Source organism: Ovis aries, chromosome 9 (genome assembly GCF_016772045.2).
Source record: "Ovis aries strain OAR_USU_Benz2616 breed Rambouillet chromosome 9, ARS-UI_Ramb_v3.0, whole genome shotgun sequence".
NCBI classification, from domain to species: domain Eukaryota; kingdom Metazoa; phylum Chordata; class Mammalia; order Artiodactyla; family Bovidae; genus Ovis; species Ovis aries.
Window position 1 is genome coordinate 13,155,303 of NC_056062.1, and position 12,691 is coordinate 13,167,993.

Here is a 12,691-nt window from a genome sequence, read left to right on the forward strand (position 1 = left end):
CCACATGTAGTGTCTGGGAGGGGAGGTTACCCTGGAGGCTGTGGACGTGTGATTCCAGGTGCTCAGACTAGTGTTGTAAGGTCACCCTGAAATCTCTGGACATGTGACCACAGGTTCAGCGTCTGGGGGATGTCACCCTGAAGACTATGGACGTGTGATCAGATGTTCAGAGTAAGGGAATGGTGGTCACCCTGGAGACTGTGGAGTTGTGACCACAGGTAAAAGTTCTGATGAGGTGGGGTCAGCCTAGAGACTGTGAACATGTGACCTAAGGTACAAGTTCTGGTGAGAAGGTATGGAGACTGTGGAGGTGTGACCCCACGTGCAGGGTCTGGGAGTGAGGTTACCCTTGAAATTGGAAATGTGAGTGCAGATACAGGGTCTTGGAGGGGAGTCACCAAGGAGACTCTGGACATGTGACCCAGGTGCAGGTATTTTGAAGGGGTCATTCTGGAGCCTGTGGATGTGTGACCCCAGGTGAAGAGTCTGGGGAGAGGGGTCACCTTGCAGACAGTTGACATGTGACCACAGGTGCATGGTTTGGTGATGGGGGGCCACCCTGGAGACTGTGGAGTTTTGAAACTTGGTACAGGGTTTGGGAGGTAGGGTCACACTGGAGATGGGACATTGACCCCATGTACATGGTCTGGGAAGGGGTTCACCCTGGAGACTGTGGCCATGTGACCCCAGGTACAGGGTCTGGGGTGGGGTGTCAGGAATGTGTTGTCAAGGCTCCCTAAGTGCAGGGAAATACACGGCCTTGACTCTGGAAAATAGGTCCTCTGTGCAAACCTGGAGTCCTCACATCTTAGAATCTAGACAGCTACTAGGTGTGTGAAAAGCAGTCTCTTTTTTGCCTTTCATTAATCAAATGAACATAGGTTTCCCAGCACTCTGTTTGCTGAGAGTAACACATGGCTTGAAAATCCTTGCTTGGAGTTCAGTTTTAAGTAACAATTTCCCCTCCCCAGTATTACATTAGGGAAGGCAACCACACTCACAGAGAAAAGCAAAGAAACATCAAAACATCTGTTCTAAGAAATTTTCTCTGTAGGAGGGATCCAGTGATCTTAGGTCTGTCTGGAAAATTCTTGGATACTGCAGGGACACATACTGATTGTGAACCTGGATCCTTGACCTTGTTGGCAGAATTAGCATTTTCTCTCTGTTGACCCTAAAACGGTGCACCTAGCTACTGCATGGAAAGCCATCCAGTTGCTGTACTCTTACTTGAGATAGCAATAGCTTTGTTCAAACCTTTGTGATTTCTGAAGCAAGCAGGTGGCTTCCAACTCCTTGCCGCCGGTGCATTTCCAGTGGAGTGTCAACTAATCTAGGTAACAACGGTATGTCACTCAGCACTCTCAGACACACTCCCACAGCCTGTTCCCTATGGGCTGTCCCAGTATGACCAAGGAATGTGTTCACAAGGTTCGCAAAGTGCGAGGAAACCTTCTGCCTTGACTTGAAAATAGGACCTCTTTGCAAACCTGGAGTCTTCACATCTTAGAATCTAGACAGCTGCTGATAGGTTGTGAAAAACACTCTTTTTTGCCTTTCATTAATCAAAGGAACATAGGCTTCCCAGCATTCTGTTTGCTGACGGAAACACAGCGCTTGGAAATCCTTGCTTGGAGGTCATTTTTAAGTCACAATTTCCCCTCACTGGCATTGCATTAGGCTAGGCCCCACATGCCCAGGGGAAAGCCAACAAACATGAAAACGCCTGTTCTATGAAACTTTCTCTATAGCAGGCATCCAGTGATCCTAGGTCTGTCTAGAAAATTCTTGGATGCTGCAGGGACACATGATGAGTGTGAACCTGGATACTGGACCTTGTTGGCAGAATTAGCATTTTCTCCATTGACCCTAAAAGCTACTGCCTGAAAATCCATCCAATTGCTGTTCTCTTACTTGACATAGCAATAGCTTTGTTGAAACCTTTGCAATTTCTGAAGAAAGCAGGTGGCTTGCAACTCCTTGCCACTGACACATTTCCAATGCAATGTCAGCTAATCTAGGTAACACCACTATGGCACTCAGCACTCTCAGACACTCTGCTGCAGCCTGTTTCCTGTCCCAGTATGACCTAGGAAAGTGTTCACAAGGCTCACAAAGGGCAGGGAAACATATGGCCTTGACTCTGGAAATTAGTTCCTCTGTGCAAACCTGGAGTCCTCTCATCTTAGAATCTAGACAGCTGCTGATAGATAGGTGTGTGAAAACACTCTCTTTTTTGCCTTTCATTAACCAAACATAGGATTCCCAGCATTCTGTTTGCTGACCGAAACACACTGCTCGGAAATCCTTGCTTGGAGGTCATTTTTAAGTAACAATTTCCCCTCACCTGTTATACAGTAGGGATGGCCCCTAAATCATAGGGGAAGGAAAAATATCAAACCATGATATTTTCCATGATGTTTTCTCTGTAGCAGGCATCCAGTGATCCTAAGTCTGTCTGGAAAATTCTTGGATACTGCAGGGACACATACTAAATGTGAGCCTGGATACTGGACCTTGTTGGCTAAATCAGCATTATCTCTCTCTTGGCCCTAAAACAGTGCTGCTGAGAAGCTGCCTGAAAATTCATCCAATTACTGTTTTCCTTCTTATGATAGCCATAGCTTTGGTCAAACCATTGGGATTTCTGAAGCTAGCAGGCGGCTTGCAGCAAGATCATTTCCATTGGAATGTCAACTAAACTAGGTAACAACAGTATCGTCCTCAACTCTTTCATACACAGTCCTGCAGCCTGTTTCCTCATGGGCAGTGCCAGTATGACCTAGGAATGTGTTTGCAAGGTTCAGAAAACCCAGGGAAATATACTGCCTATGAATCTGGAAATTTGGGCCTCTGTGCAAGTGTTGTTCTCATATCATAGAATCAAGACAGTTGCCAAAAGATAGATGGCTGAAAAATAACTCTCTTTTTTGTCCTTTCGTTCATCAGAGGAACATAGATTTCACAGCACCCTGTTCACTAACCAAAACAGAAATCAGAAATCCTTGCCTGGAGGTCACTTTTAAATAACAATTTCCCCTCACCTCTTATACAGTAGGGAAGGCCCCCAAATCACAGGAAAAGTAAACAAATATCAAACTGTCTGTTCCATGATGTTTTCTCTGTTTCCAGTGATCTCTGTTTCCAGTGATCCTAGGGCTGTCTGGAAAATTCTTGGATACTGCAGGGACACATACTGAGTGTAAACCTAGATACTAAACCATGTTGGCAAAATTAGCATTTTCTCTCTGTTGGCAGCAACAGTATGGCACTCGGCACTCTCAGACATTCTCTTGTAGTCTGTTTCCTCGTGAGCAGTCCTAGTATCACCTAAAAATAGGTTCACAAGGCTCAAAAAGTGCAGGGAAACATACTCTCTGTGACTCAGGAAATTGGGGCCTCTGTGCAAATGTGTTCTCACATCATAGAAAGTAGACAGTTGCTGATAGATGCCTGAAAAACACTCTTTTCTTGCCTTTTGTTCATTGTAGGAATGTATGTTTCCCAGCATTCTGTTTGCTGAGAGTGACCCACTGCTTGCAAATCCTTGCTAGGAGGTCATTTTTTTAATATATATTTTAATTGAAGGATAATTGCTTTACAGAATTTTGTTGTTTTCTGTGATGTCTCCACATGAATCAGCCATAGGTGTACATATATCCCCTCCCTTTTGAAATTCCCTCCCATGTCCAGCCTCATACCACCCCTCTAGATTGATACAGAGTCCCTGTTTGAGTTTCCTGAGCCAAACAGCAAATTCCCATCAGCTGTCTATTTTACATTCGATAATGTAAGTAGAGTTTTGCTAAGCGAATGCACGAGTCATAGCAAACGCCCTCTTCCAACAAAACAAGAGAAGACTCTACACATGGACATCACCAGATGATCAACACTGAAATCAGATTGATTATATTCTTTGCAGCCAAAGATGGAGAAGCTCTATACAGTCAGCAAAAACAAGACTGGGAGCTGACTGTGGCCCAGATCATGAATTCCTTATTGGCAAATTTAGACTTAAATTGAAGAAAGTAGGGAAAACCACTAGACCATTCACGTATGACCTAAATCAAATCCCTTACAATTACAGTAGAACTGAGAAATAGATTTAAGGGACTAGATCTGATAGACAGAGGGCCTGATGAACTATGGCCAGAGGTTCATGACATTGTACAGGAGACAGGGATCAAGACCATCCCCAAGAAAAGGAAATGCAAAAAAAAGCAAAATGGTTGTCTGAGGAGGCCTTACAAATAGCTGTGAAAAGAAGAGATGTGAAAAGCAAAGGAGAAAAGGAAAGATTTGAATGCAGAGTTCCAAAGAATAGCAAGGAGAGATAAGAAAGCCTTTCTCAGTGATCAGTGCAAAGAAATAGAGGGAAACAATAGAATGGGAAAGATTAAAGCTCTCCTCAAGAAAATTAGAGATACAAAGGGAACATTTCATGCAAAGATGGGCTCAATAAAGGACAGAAATGGTGTGGACCTAACAGAAGCAGATGCAGGTCAGGAAGTAACAGTTAGAACTGGACATGGAACAACAGACTGGTTCCAAATAGGAAAAGGAGTACGTCAAGGCTGTATATTGTCACCCTGCTTATTTAACTTATACGTAGAGTATATCATGAGAAATGCCAGGCTGGAAGAAGCACAAGCTGGAATCAAGATTGCCGGGAGAAATATCAATAACCTCAGATATGTAGATGACACCACCCTTATGGCAGAAAGTGAAGAGGAACTAAAAGGCCTCTTGATGAAAGTGAAAGAGGAGAGTGAAAAAGTTGGCTTAAAGCTCAACATTCAGAAAACAAAGATCATGGCATCTGGTCCCATCACTTCGTGGCAAATAGATGGGGAAACAGCAGAAACATTGTCAGACTTTATATTTGGGGGCTCCAAAATCATTGCAGATGGTGACTGCAGCCATGAAATTAAAAGACGTTTACTCCTTGGAAGGAAAGTTATGATCAACCTAGATAGCATATTTAAAAACAGAGATATTACTTTGCCAACAAAGGTCCGTCTAGTCAAGGCAATGGTTTTCCAGTGGTCATGTAGAGTTGGATGGTGAAGAAAGCTGAGCGTCGAAGAATTGATGCTTTTGAACTGTGGTGTTGGAGAAGACTCTTGAGAGTCCCCTGGTCGGCAAGGAGATCCAACCAGTCCATCCTAAACGAGATCAGTCCTGGGATTTCTTTGGAAGGACTGATGCTGAAGCTGAAACTCCAATACTTTGGCCACCTGATGTGAAGAGCTGACTCCCTGGAAAAGACTCTGATGCTGGGAGGGATTAGGGGCAAGAGGAGAAGGGGATGACAGAGGATGAGATGGCTGGATGGCATCACCAACTCGATGGACATGAGTTTGAATAAACTCCAGGAGTTGGTGATGGACAAGGAGGCCTGGCGTGCTGCGATTCATGGGGTCACAAAGAGTCGGACATGACTGAGTGACTAAGCTGAACTGAACTGAACTGAATGTAAGTTTCCATATTAATGTTTCCATACATCTCACCCTCTCCTCCCCTCTTCCCATGTCTATAAGTCTATTCTCTATGTCTACTTCTCCATTGCTGTCCTATCAATAAATTCTTTAGTACCATATTTCTAGATTCCATATATATGTGTTAGAATACAGTATTTATTTTTCTCTTTCTGAGTCACATCACTCTGTATAATAGGTTCTAGGTTCATCCACCTCATCAGAACTGATTCAAATGTGTTCCTTTTGATGACTGAGTTATATTCCATTGTGTATATGTACCACAGCTTCTTTATCCATTCATCTGTCAATGGACATCTAGGTTGCTTCCATGTTCTAGCTATTGTAAATAATGCTGCAATGAACAGTGGGATACATGTGTCTTTTTCAGTTTTGGTTTCCTCGGGGTATATGCCTAGGAGTGGGATTGCAGGGTCATCGGTGGTTTTATTTCTAGTTTTTTAAGGAATCTTCATACCGTCTTCCATAATGGCTGTATCAGTTTAATCCCCACCAACAGTGCAAGAGTGTTCCCTTTTCTCCACACCCTCTTGAGTATTTATTGTTTGTAGACTTTTTGATCATGGCCCTTCTGACCAGTGTGAGGTGATATCTTGTAGTTTTGATTTGCATTTCTCTAATAATGAACAATGTTGAGCATCTTTTCATGTGTTTGTTAGCCATCTGTAAGTCTTCTTAGGAGAAATGTCTGTTTAGGTCTTTTTCCCACCTTTTGATTGGGTTGTTTGTTTCTCCGGCATTGATTTGTATGAGCTGCTTGTATATTTCGGAAATTAATCCTTTGTCAGTTGTTTCATTTACTATTATTTTCTCCCATTCTGAGGGCTGTCTTTTCACCTTATTTATAGTTTCCTTTGCTGTGCAAAAGCTTTTAAGTTTAGTCAGGTCCCACTTGTTTACTTTTGTTTTTATTTCCGTTACTCTAGGAGGTGGGCCATAGAGGATCTTGCTTTGATTTATGTCATCATGTGTTCTGCCTATGTTTCCTCTAAGAGTTTTACAGTTTCTGGTCTTACATTGTGGACTTTAGTCCATTTTGAGTTCACCTTTGTGTATGGTGTTAGGAAGTGTTCTTTTACATGTAGATGTTCTTTTGCGCATTCTTTTACATTCTTTTACACGTAGCTGTCCAGTTTTCCCAGCACCATTTATTGAAGAGGCCGTCTTTCCCCATTGTATATTCTTGCCTCCTTTGTCAAAAATAACGTACCCATAGGTGCATGGGTTTATTTATAGCTCCATTGGTCTATATTTCTGTTTTTGTGCCAGTACCATACTGTCTTGATGACTGTAACTTTGTAGTGTAATCTGAAGTCAGGAAGGTTGATTCCTCTAGCTCCAATCTTCTTTCTCAGGACTCCTTTTTTTCTATTCAGGATCTTTTCTGTTTCCATATGAATTGAGAAATTTTTTGTTCTAGTTCTGTGAAAAATGTTGGTAATTTGATAGGGATCACATTGAATTTGTAAATTCCATTTGATAGTATAGTAATTTTCAGAATATTGATTCTTCCTACTCAGGAACAAGGACTATCTCTCCATCTGTTTGTGTCATCTTTGATTTCTTTCACTACTGTCATATAATTTTCTGTGTACAGTTCTTTTGTCTCCTTTGGTAAGTTTATTCCTAGATATTTAATTCTTTTCATTGCAATGGTGAATGGGATTGACTCCCTAATTTCCCTTTCTGGTTTTTCATTGTTAGTATATAGAAATGTAAGTGATTTCTGTGTATTTTTTTTTTGTATCCTACAATTTTGCTAAATTCACTGATTAGATCTAGTAATTTTCTGATGCTCTCTTTAGGGTTTTCTATGTATAGTATCATGTCGTCTACAAACAGTGAGAGATTTACTTCTTCTTTTCTGATCTAGATTCTTTTTCTATCTTTTTCTTCTCTGATTGCCGTAGCTAGGACTTCCAGAACTATGTTGAATAACAGTGGTGAAAGTGGACAGACACCCTTGTCTTGTTCCGGATCTTAGAGAGGAATGCTTTCGGTTTATCACAATTGAGAATAATGTTTGCTGTAGGCTTATATAACCTTTACCATGTTGAGGTAGGTCCTTCTGTGCCCATTTTTTGAAGAGTTTTAATCATAAATGGATGCTGAATTTTGTCAAAGGCTTTTTCTGCATCTATTGAGATGGTCATATGGTTTTTATCTTTCAATGTGTTAATATGGTGTATCACATTGATTGCTTTGTATATACCGAAGAATCTTTGCATTCCTGGAATAAACCCAACTTGATCATGGTGTATGAGCTTTTTGATGTATTGCTGAATTCTGTTTGCTAAAATTTTGTAGAGAATTTTTGCATCTATGTTATCAGTAATATTGGCCTGTAGTTTCCTTTTTTTATGTTGTCTTTGTCTGGGTTTGTTATTGAGGTGATGGTGGCCTCATAGAATTAGTTTGGAAGTGCTCCTTTCTCTGCAGTTTTTCTCAAAGAGTTTGACAGAATTCTCCTGTGAAGCCATCTGGTCCTAGGCTTTTGTTTTTTGGGGAGATTTTTTTTTTAATCACTGCTTCAATTTCAATGCTTGTAATTGGATTGCTCATAATTTCTATTTCTTCCTGGTTCAGTCTTAGAAGATTGAACTTTTCTAAGAATGTTTCCACGTCTTCCAGGTTATTCGTTTTATGGCCATATAGTTGTTCTTAATAGTCTCTTATAATCCTTTCTGTTTCTGCATTGTCTGTTGTAACCTCCCCATTTCTAATTTTGTTGATTTGATTCTTCTCTTTTTCTTGATGAGTTTGGCTAAAGGCTTGTCAATTTTGCTTATCTTATCAAAGAACCAGCTTTTAGTTTTATTAATCTTTATTATTGTTTCTTTCTTTTTTTCCCATTTATTTCTGCTTGGATCTTTATGATTTCTTTCCTTCTACTAATTTTGGGTGGTTTTTTTTTTTTCCTCTTTTTCCGGTTGTTTTACGTGTAAAGTTAGGTTGTCTATTCAATGTTTTTCTTATTTCTTGCTGTAGGATTGTATTGCTATTAACTTCCCTCTTAGAACTGCATTTGCTGCATCCCATAGGTTTTGAGTTGTGTTTTCATTGTCATTTGTTTCTAGAAATTTTTTTATTTCCCTTTTGATTTCTTCAGTAACGTGTTGGCTATTTTTAAATGTGTTGTTTAAATTCATGTGTTTATGTTTCTTACAGTCTTTTTCTTGTAATTGATATCTAGTCTCATAGCATTGTGGTGGGTGAAGATGCTTGATACAATATCAGTTTTATTAAATTTACTGAGATTTGATTTGTGACCCAAGATGTGGTCTATCCTGGAGACTATTCTGTGTGCACTTGAGAAGAAGGTGTATTCTTCTGCATTTGGATGGAATATTCTGAAGATATCAATGAGATCCATCTCATCTAATGTATCATTTAAGACTTGTGTTTCCTTATTAATTTTCTGTTTTGATGATCTGTCCATTGGTGTGAGTGGGGTGTTGAAGTCTCCTACTATTATTGTGTTACTGTCAATTTCTCCTTTTATGACTGTTAGTGTTTGTCTTATGTACTGAGGTACTCCAATTTGGGTGCATAGATATTTACAATTGTTATTATGGCTTCCTCTTGGATTGATCCCTTGATCATTATATAGTGACCTTCCTTATCTCCTGCAATCTTCTTTGTTTTAAGGTCTATTTTGTCTGACATGAGGATTGCTACTCCAGCTTTCTTTTGCTTCCTATTTGCATGGAATATATTTTTCCATCCTCTTACTTTCAGTCTATATGTGTCTTTAGGTCTGAGGTGGGTTTCTTGTAGACACCATATATATAGATCTTGTTTTTGTATCCATTCAGTCAGTCTGTGTCTTTTGGCTGGAGCATTTAGCCCATTTACATTTAAAGTAATTATTGATATATATGTTCCTATTGCCATTTTCTTAATTGTTTGGGGTTGATTTTGTAGATCTTTTTTCTTCTCTTGTATTTCTTGACTATGTAAGGCACTTTAACATTTGTTTTAAAGCTGGTTTGGTGGTACTGAATTCTCCTAACTTTTGCTTGTCTGAAAAGCTTTTTATTTCTCCATCAATTTTGAATGAGATCCTTGCTGGTTACAATAATCTTGGTTGTAGATTTTTCCCTTTCAGTACTTTAAATACATATTGACATTCACTTCTGGCCTGCAGAATTTGAGCTGAAAAATCAGCTGTTAAGCATATGGGGTTTCCCTTATATGTTACTTTCTGCTTCTCCCTTGCTGCTTTTAATATTCTTTCTTTGTGTTTAGTCTTTGTTAGTTTGATTAGTATGTGTCTTGGCATGTTTCTCCTTGGATTTATCCTGTGTGGGACTCTTTGTGCCTGTTGGACTTCATTGACTGTTTCCTTTCCCATGTTGGGGAAATTTTCAACTATAATCTCTTCAAAAATTTTCTCATACCCTTTCTTTTTCTCTTTTTCTTCTGAGACCCCTATAGTTCAGATTTTGGTGTGTTTGCTATTGTCTCTGAGACTATCCTCAGTTCTTTTCATTCTTTTTACTTTATTCTGCTCTTCAGAAGTTATTTCCACCATTTTATCCTCCAGTTCATCGATTCATCCTTCTGCTTCAGTTATTGTGCTATTGATTACTTCTAGAGCATTTTTAATTTCAGTAATTATGTTGTTTGTCTCTGTATGTTTATTCTTTAATTCTTCTAGGTATTTGTTGATTGAATCTTGTATTTTCTCCATATTGTTTTCAAGGATTTTGATCATCATTACTGTCACTATTCTGAATTTTTTTTCAGGTAGTTTGCCTATTTCCTCTTCATTCATTTGGACTTCTGTGTTTCTAGTTTGTTCCTTCATTCATGAAGTATTTCTCTGCCTTCTCATTACTTTTTTTAATTTATTGTGTTTGAGGTCTCTTTTTCCCAGGCTTCAAGGAAGGTTGAAATCTTTCCTTGAAGAAGGTTGAATTCTTTCTTCCTTTTGGTTTCTGCCCTCCTAAGGTGGTTCCTGTGGCTTGGGTAAGGTTTGTATAGGGTGAAATTTGTGCTGAGTTTTTGTTTGTTTGTGTTTTTCCTCTGATGGGCAAGACTGAGTGAGGTAGTAATCCTGTCTGCTGATGATTGGGTTTGTATTTTTGTTTTGTTTGTTGTTTAGATGAGACATCTTGTACAGGGTGCTACTGGTTGTTGAGTTAATGCTGGGTCTTGTATTCAAGTGGTTTCCTTTGTGTGAGTTCTCACTATTTGATACTCCCTAGGGTTCGTTCTCTGGTAGTCTAGGGCCTTGGAGTCAGTGCTCTCACTCCAAAGGCTCAGGGCTTGATCTCTGATTGGGAACAAAGATTCCACAAGTGGTTTGGTATGGCATTAAGTGAGATTAAAACAAATATCCAAAAATGAGAAACAAAATATGAACCCCAAAGAAATGGCAGTTACAAAATCAGCAAGTAATAATTAAAATAATGAATAATACATATATACATATACACACATGGGCAATGTCAAAACAGTCCAACAAAATAAAGTACAATATATTGACCTGGCGAACAAAGGAAATCAAAAGTTATATTTAACAGTTAAGAACAAAACTAATTAAAGCACAAACTGGAAAACAAAACTAAAGTAAGGTGCAATTGGGGGATAAAGCAATGAAAACAAAATGAACAAACGTTGAGAGGAAAGGGAAGAAAGAAAAGAAAGAAAGAATAGATACACAAAGTTAAATAGAGGTAGATGAAGAAGATTTATATACATTAAAGATTAACTGCAAGAGGAAAAGATCAGTAGGAAAAGCAAACAAAGGAATAAATGTAGAAAAAATATGATAGGTTTAAAACAATTAAAAATTAAAATTATAAAAAAGAAAAAAAATGGAAGAAGAAAGAAAAAAGGGAGGAAACTCTACAGAACTGCAAAAGCCCAACATAGAAGCAGAAATTTATAACAATGAAAAGTGTGGCTGAATGTACACATATACATATCCACCCATAAGCAAAATCAAAACAGTCCAACAAAAATAAAGTACAATAGATTGACCTGACAAAGAAAGGAAGCCAAAAATTATATCTACCAGAACAAAACTAACTAAAGCATAAACTGGAAAACAAAACTAAAGCAAGGTCCCAATTGGGGAATAAAGCAATGAAAATAAAACTAACAAATATGTTGAAGGAAAGGAGAGAAAGAAAAGAAAGAAAGGATAGATATCCAAAGTTAAATAGAGGTAGATAAAGAAGATTTATATACATTAAAGATTAACTGCAAGAGGAAAAGATCAGTAGGAAAAGCAAACAAAGGAATAAATGTAGAAAAAATATGATAGGTTTTAAAAAAATTTAAAAAAAGAGAGAAGGAAAACTCCAAAGAACTGCAAAAGCCCACCGTAGAGGCAGAGGTTTATAATAGCAATAAAAAATATGACTGAGAAAAACAACAAAAAAGCTCAAAAGCTTAATTGAATTTCTTAGTACCAATAAAATGGACAACTGCAACGGGCATGGGGGGAAGGAAAAAAAGAAAAGAATCTAGAGAGCAAGTCAAAAATTAAGAATAATAAATGTTTTTCTTGAGTCAGTGCTGTCAGAGTCCTTTCCTTTGCTGGGAGTCACAGTCCACCTTACCTCCCTAGGATGCCCTTCAACCTCATGCTGATCTCTGGACCTGCTGTGGGGGCAGCTCAGATTCTAATCTGGTCTTTACTCCTGTGTGTTCTTGCCTCCAGTTTCCACAACTACCAGAACTAGTGTATTTTCTTGGCAGGAGCTCTCAATGGCCTTTTATATATTCCATAGACAGAGTCTGCCTAGTTGATTGTGTGGATTTAATGTGCAGCTTGAACAGATGGTGGGAAAGTTTCGGGTCTTCTTCCTTAGCCACACTGCCCCTGGGTTTCAGTTGTGGTTTGATTTAGGGCTTCACTGGTGGCTCAGAGGTTAAAGCGTCTGCCTGGAATGCTGGAGACCTGGGTTCGATCCCTGCATTGGGAAGATCCCCAGGAGAAGGAAATGGCAACCCACTCCAGTACTCTTGCCTGGGGAATCCCATGGAGGGAGGAGCCTGGTAGGCTACAGTCCATGGGGTCGCAAAGAGTCGGACACAACTGAGCGACTTCACTTCCACCTCTACATGCGGGTCAACCACTGGGATTTGCTCCCGTGGCTGCCCTGGAAGACTTGGGTTTTCTCCTGTGAGAGCCAGGTATGGAGGTGGTTCACAGGGATTCTGGCAGCACCAGGTATTCT

At 39.4% G+C, this 12,691-nt stretch overlaps 1 pseudogene; it reads left to right on the forward strand.

The window, feature by feature from the left end:
• Positions 1 to 12,023, forward strand: part of LOC121820386 (liprin-alpha-1-like) — a 51,705-nt pseudogene extending 39,682 nt beyond the window's left edge.
• Positions 12,024 to 12,691: the final 668 nt, after the last annotated feature.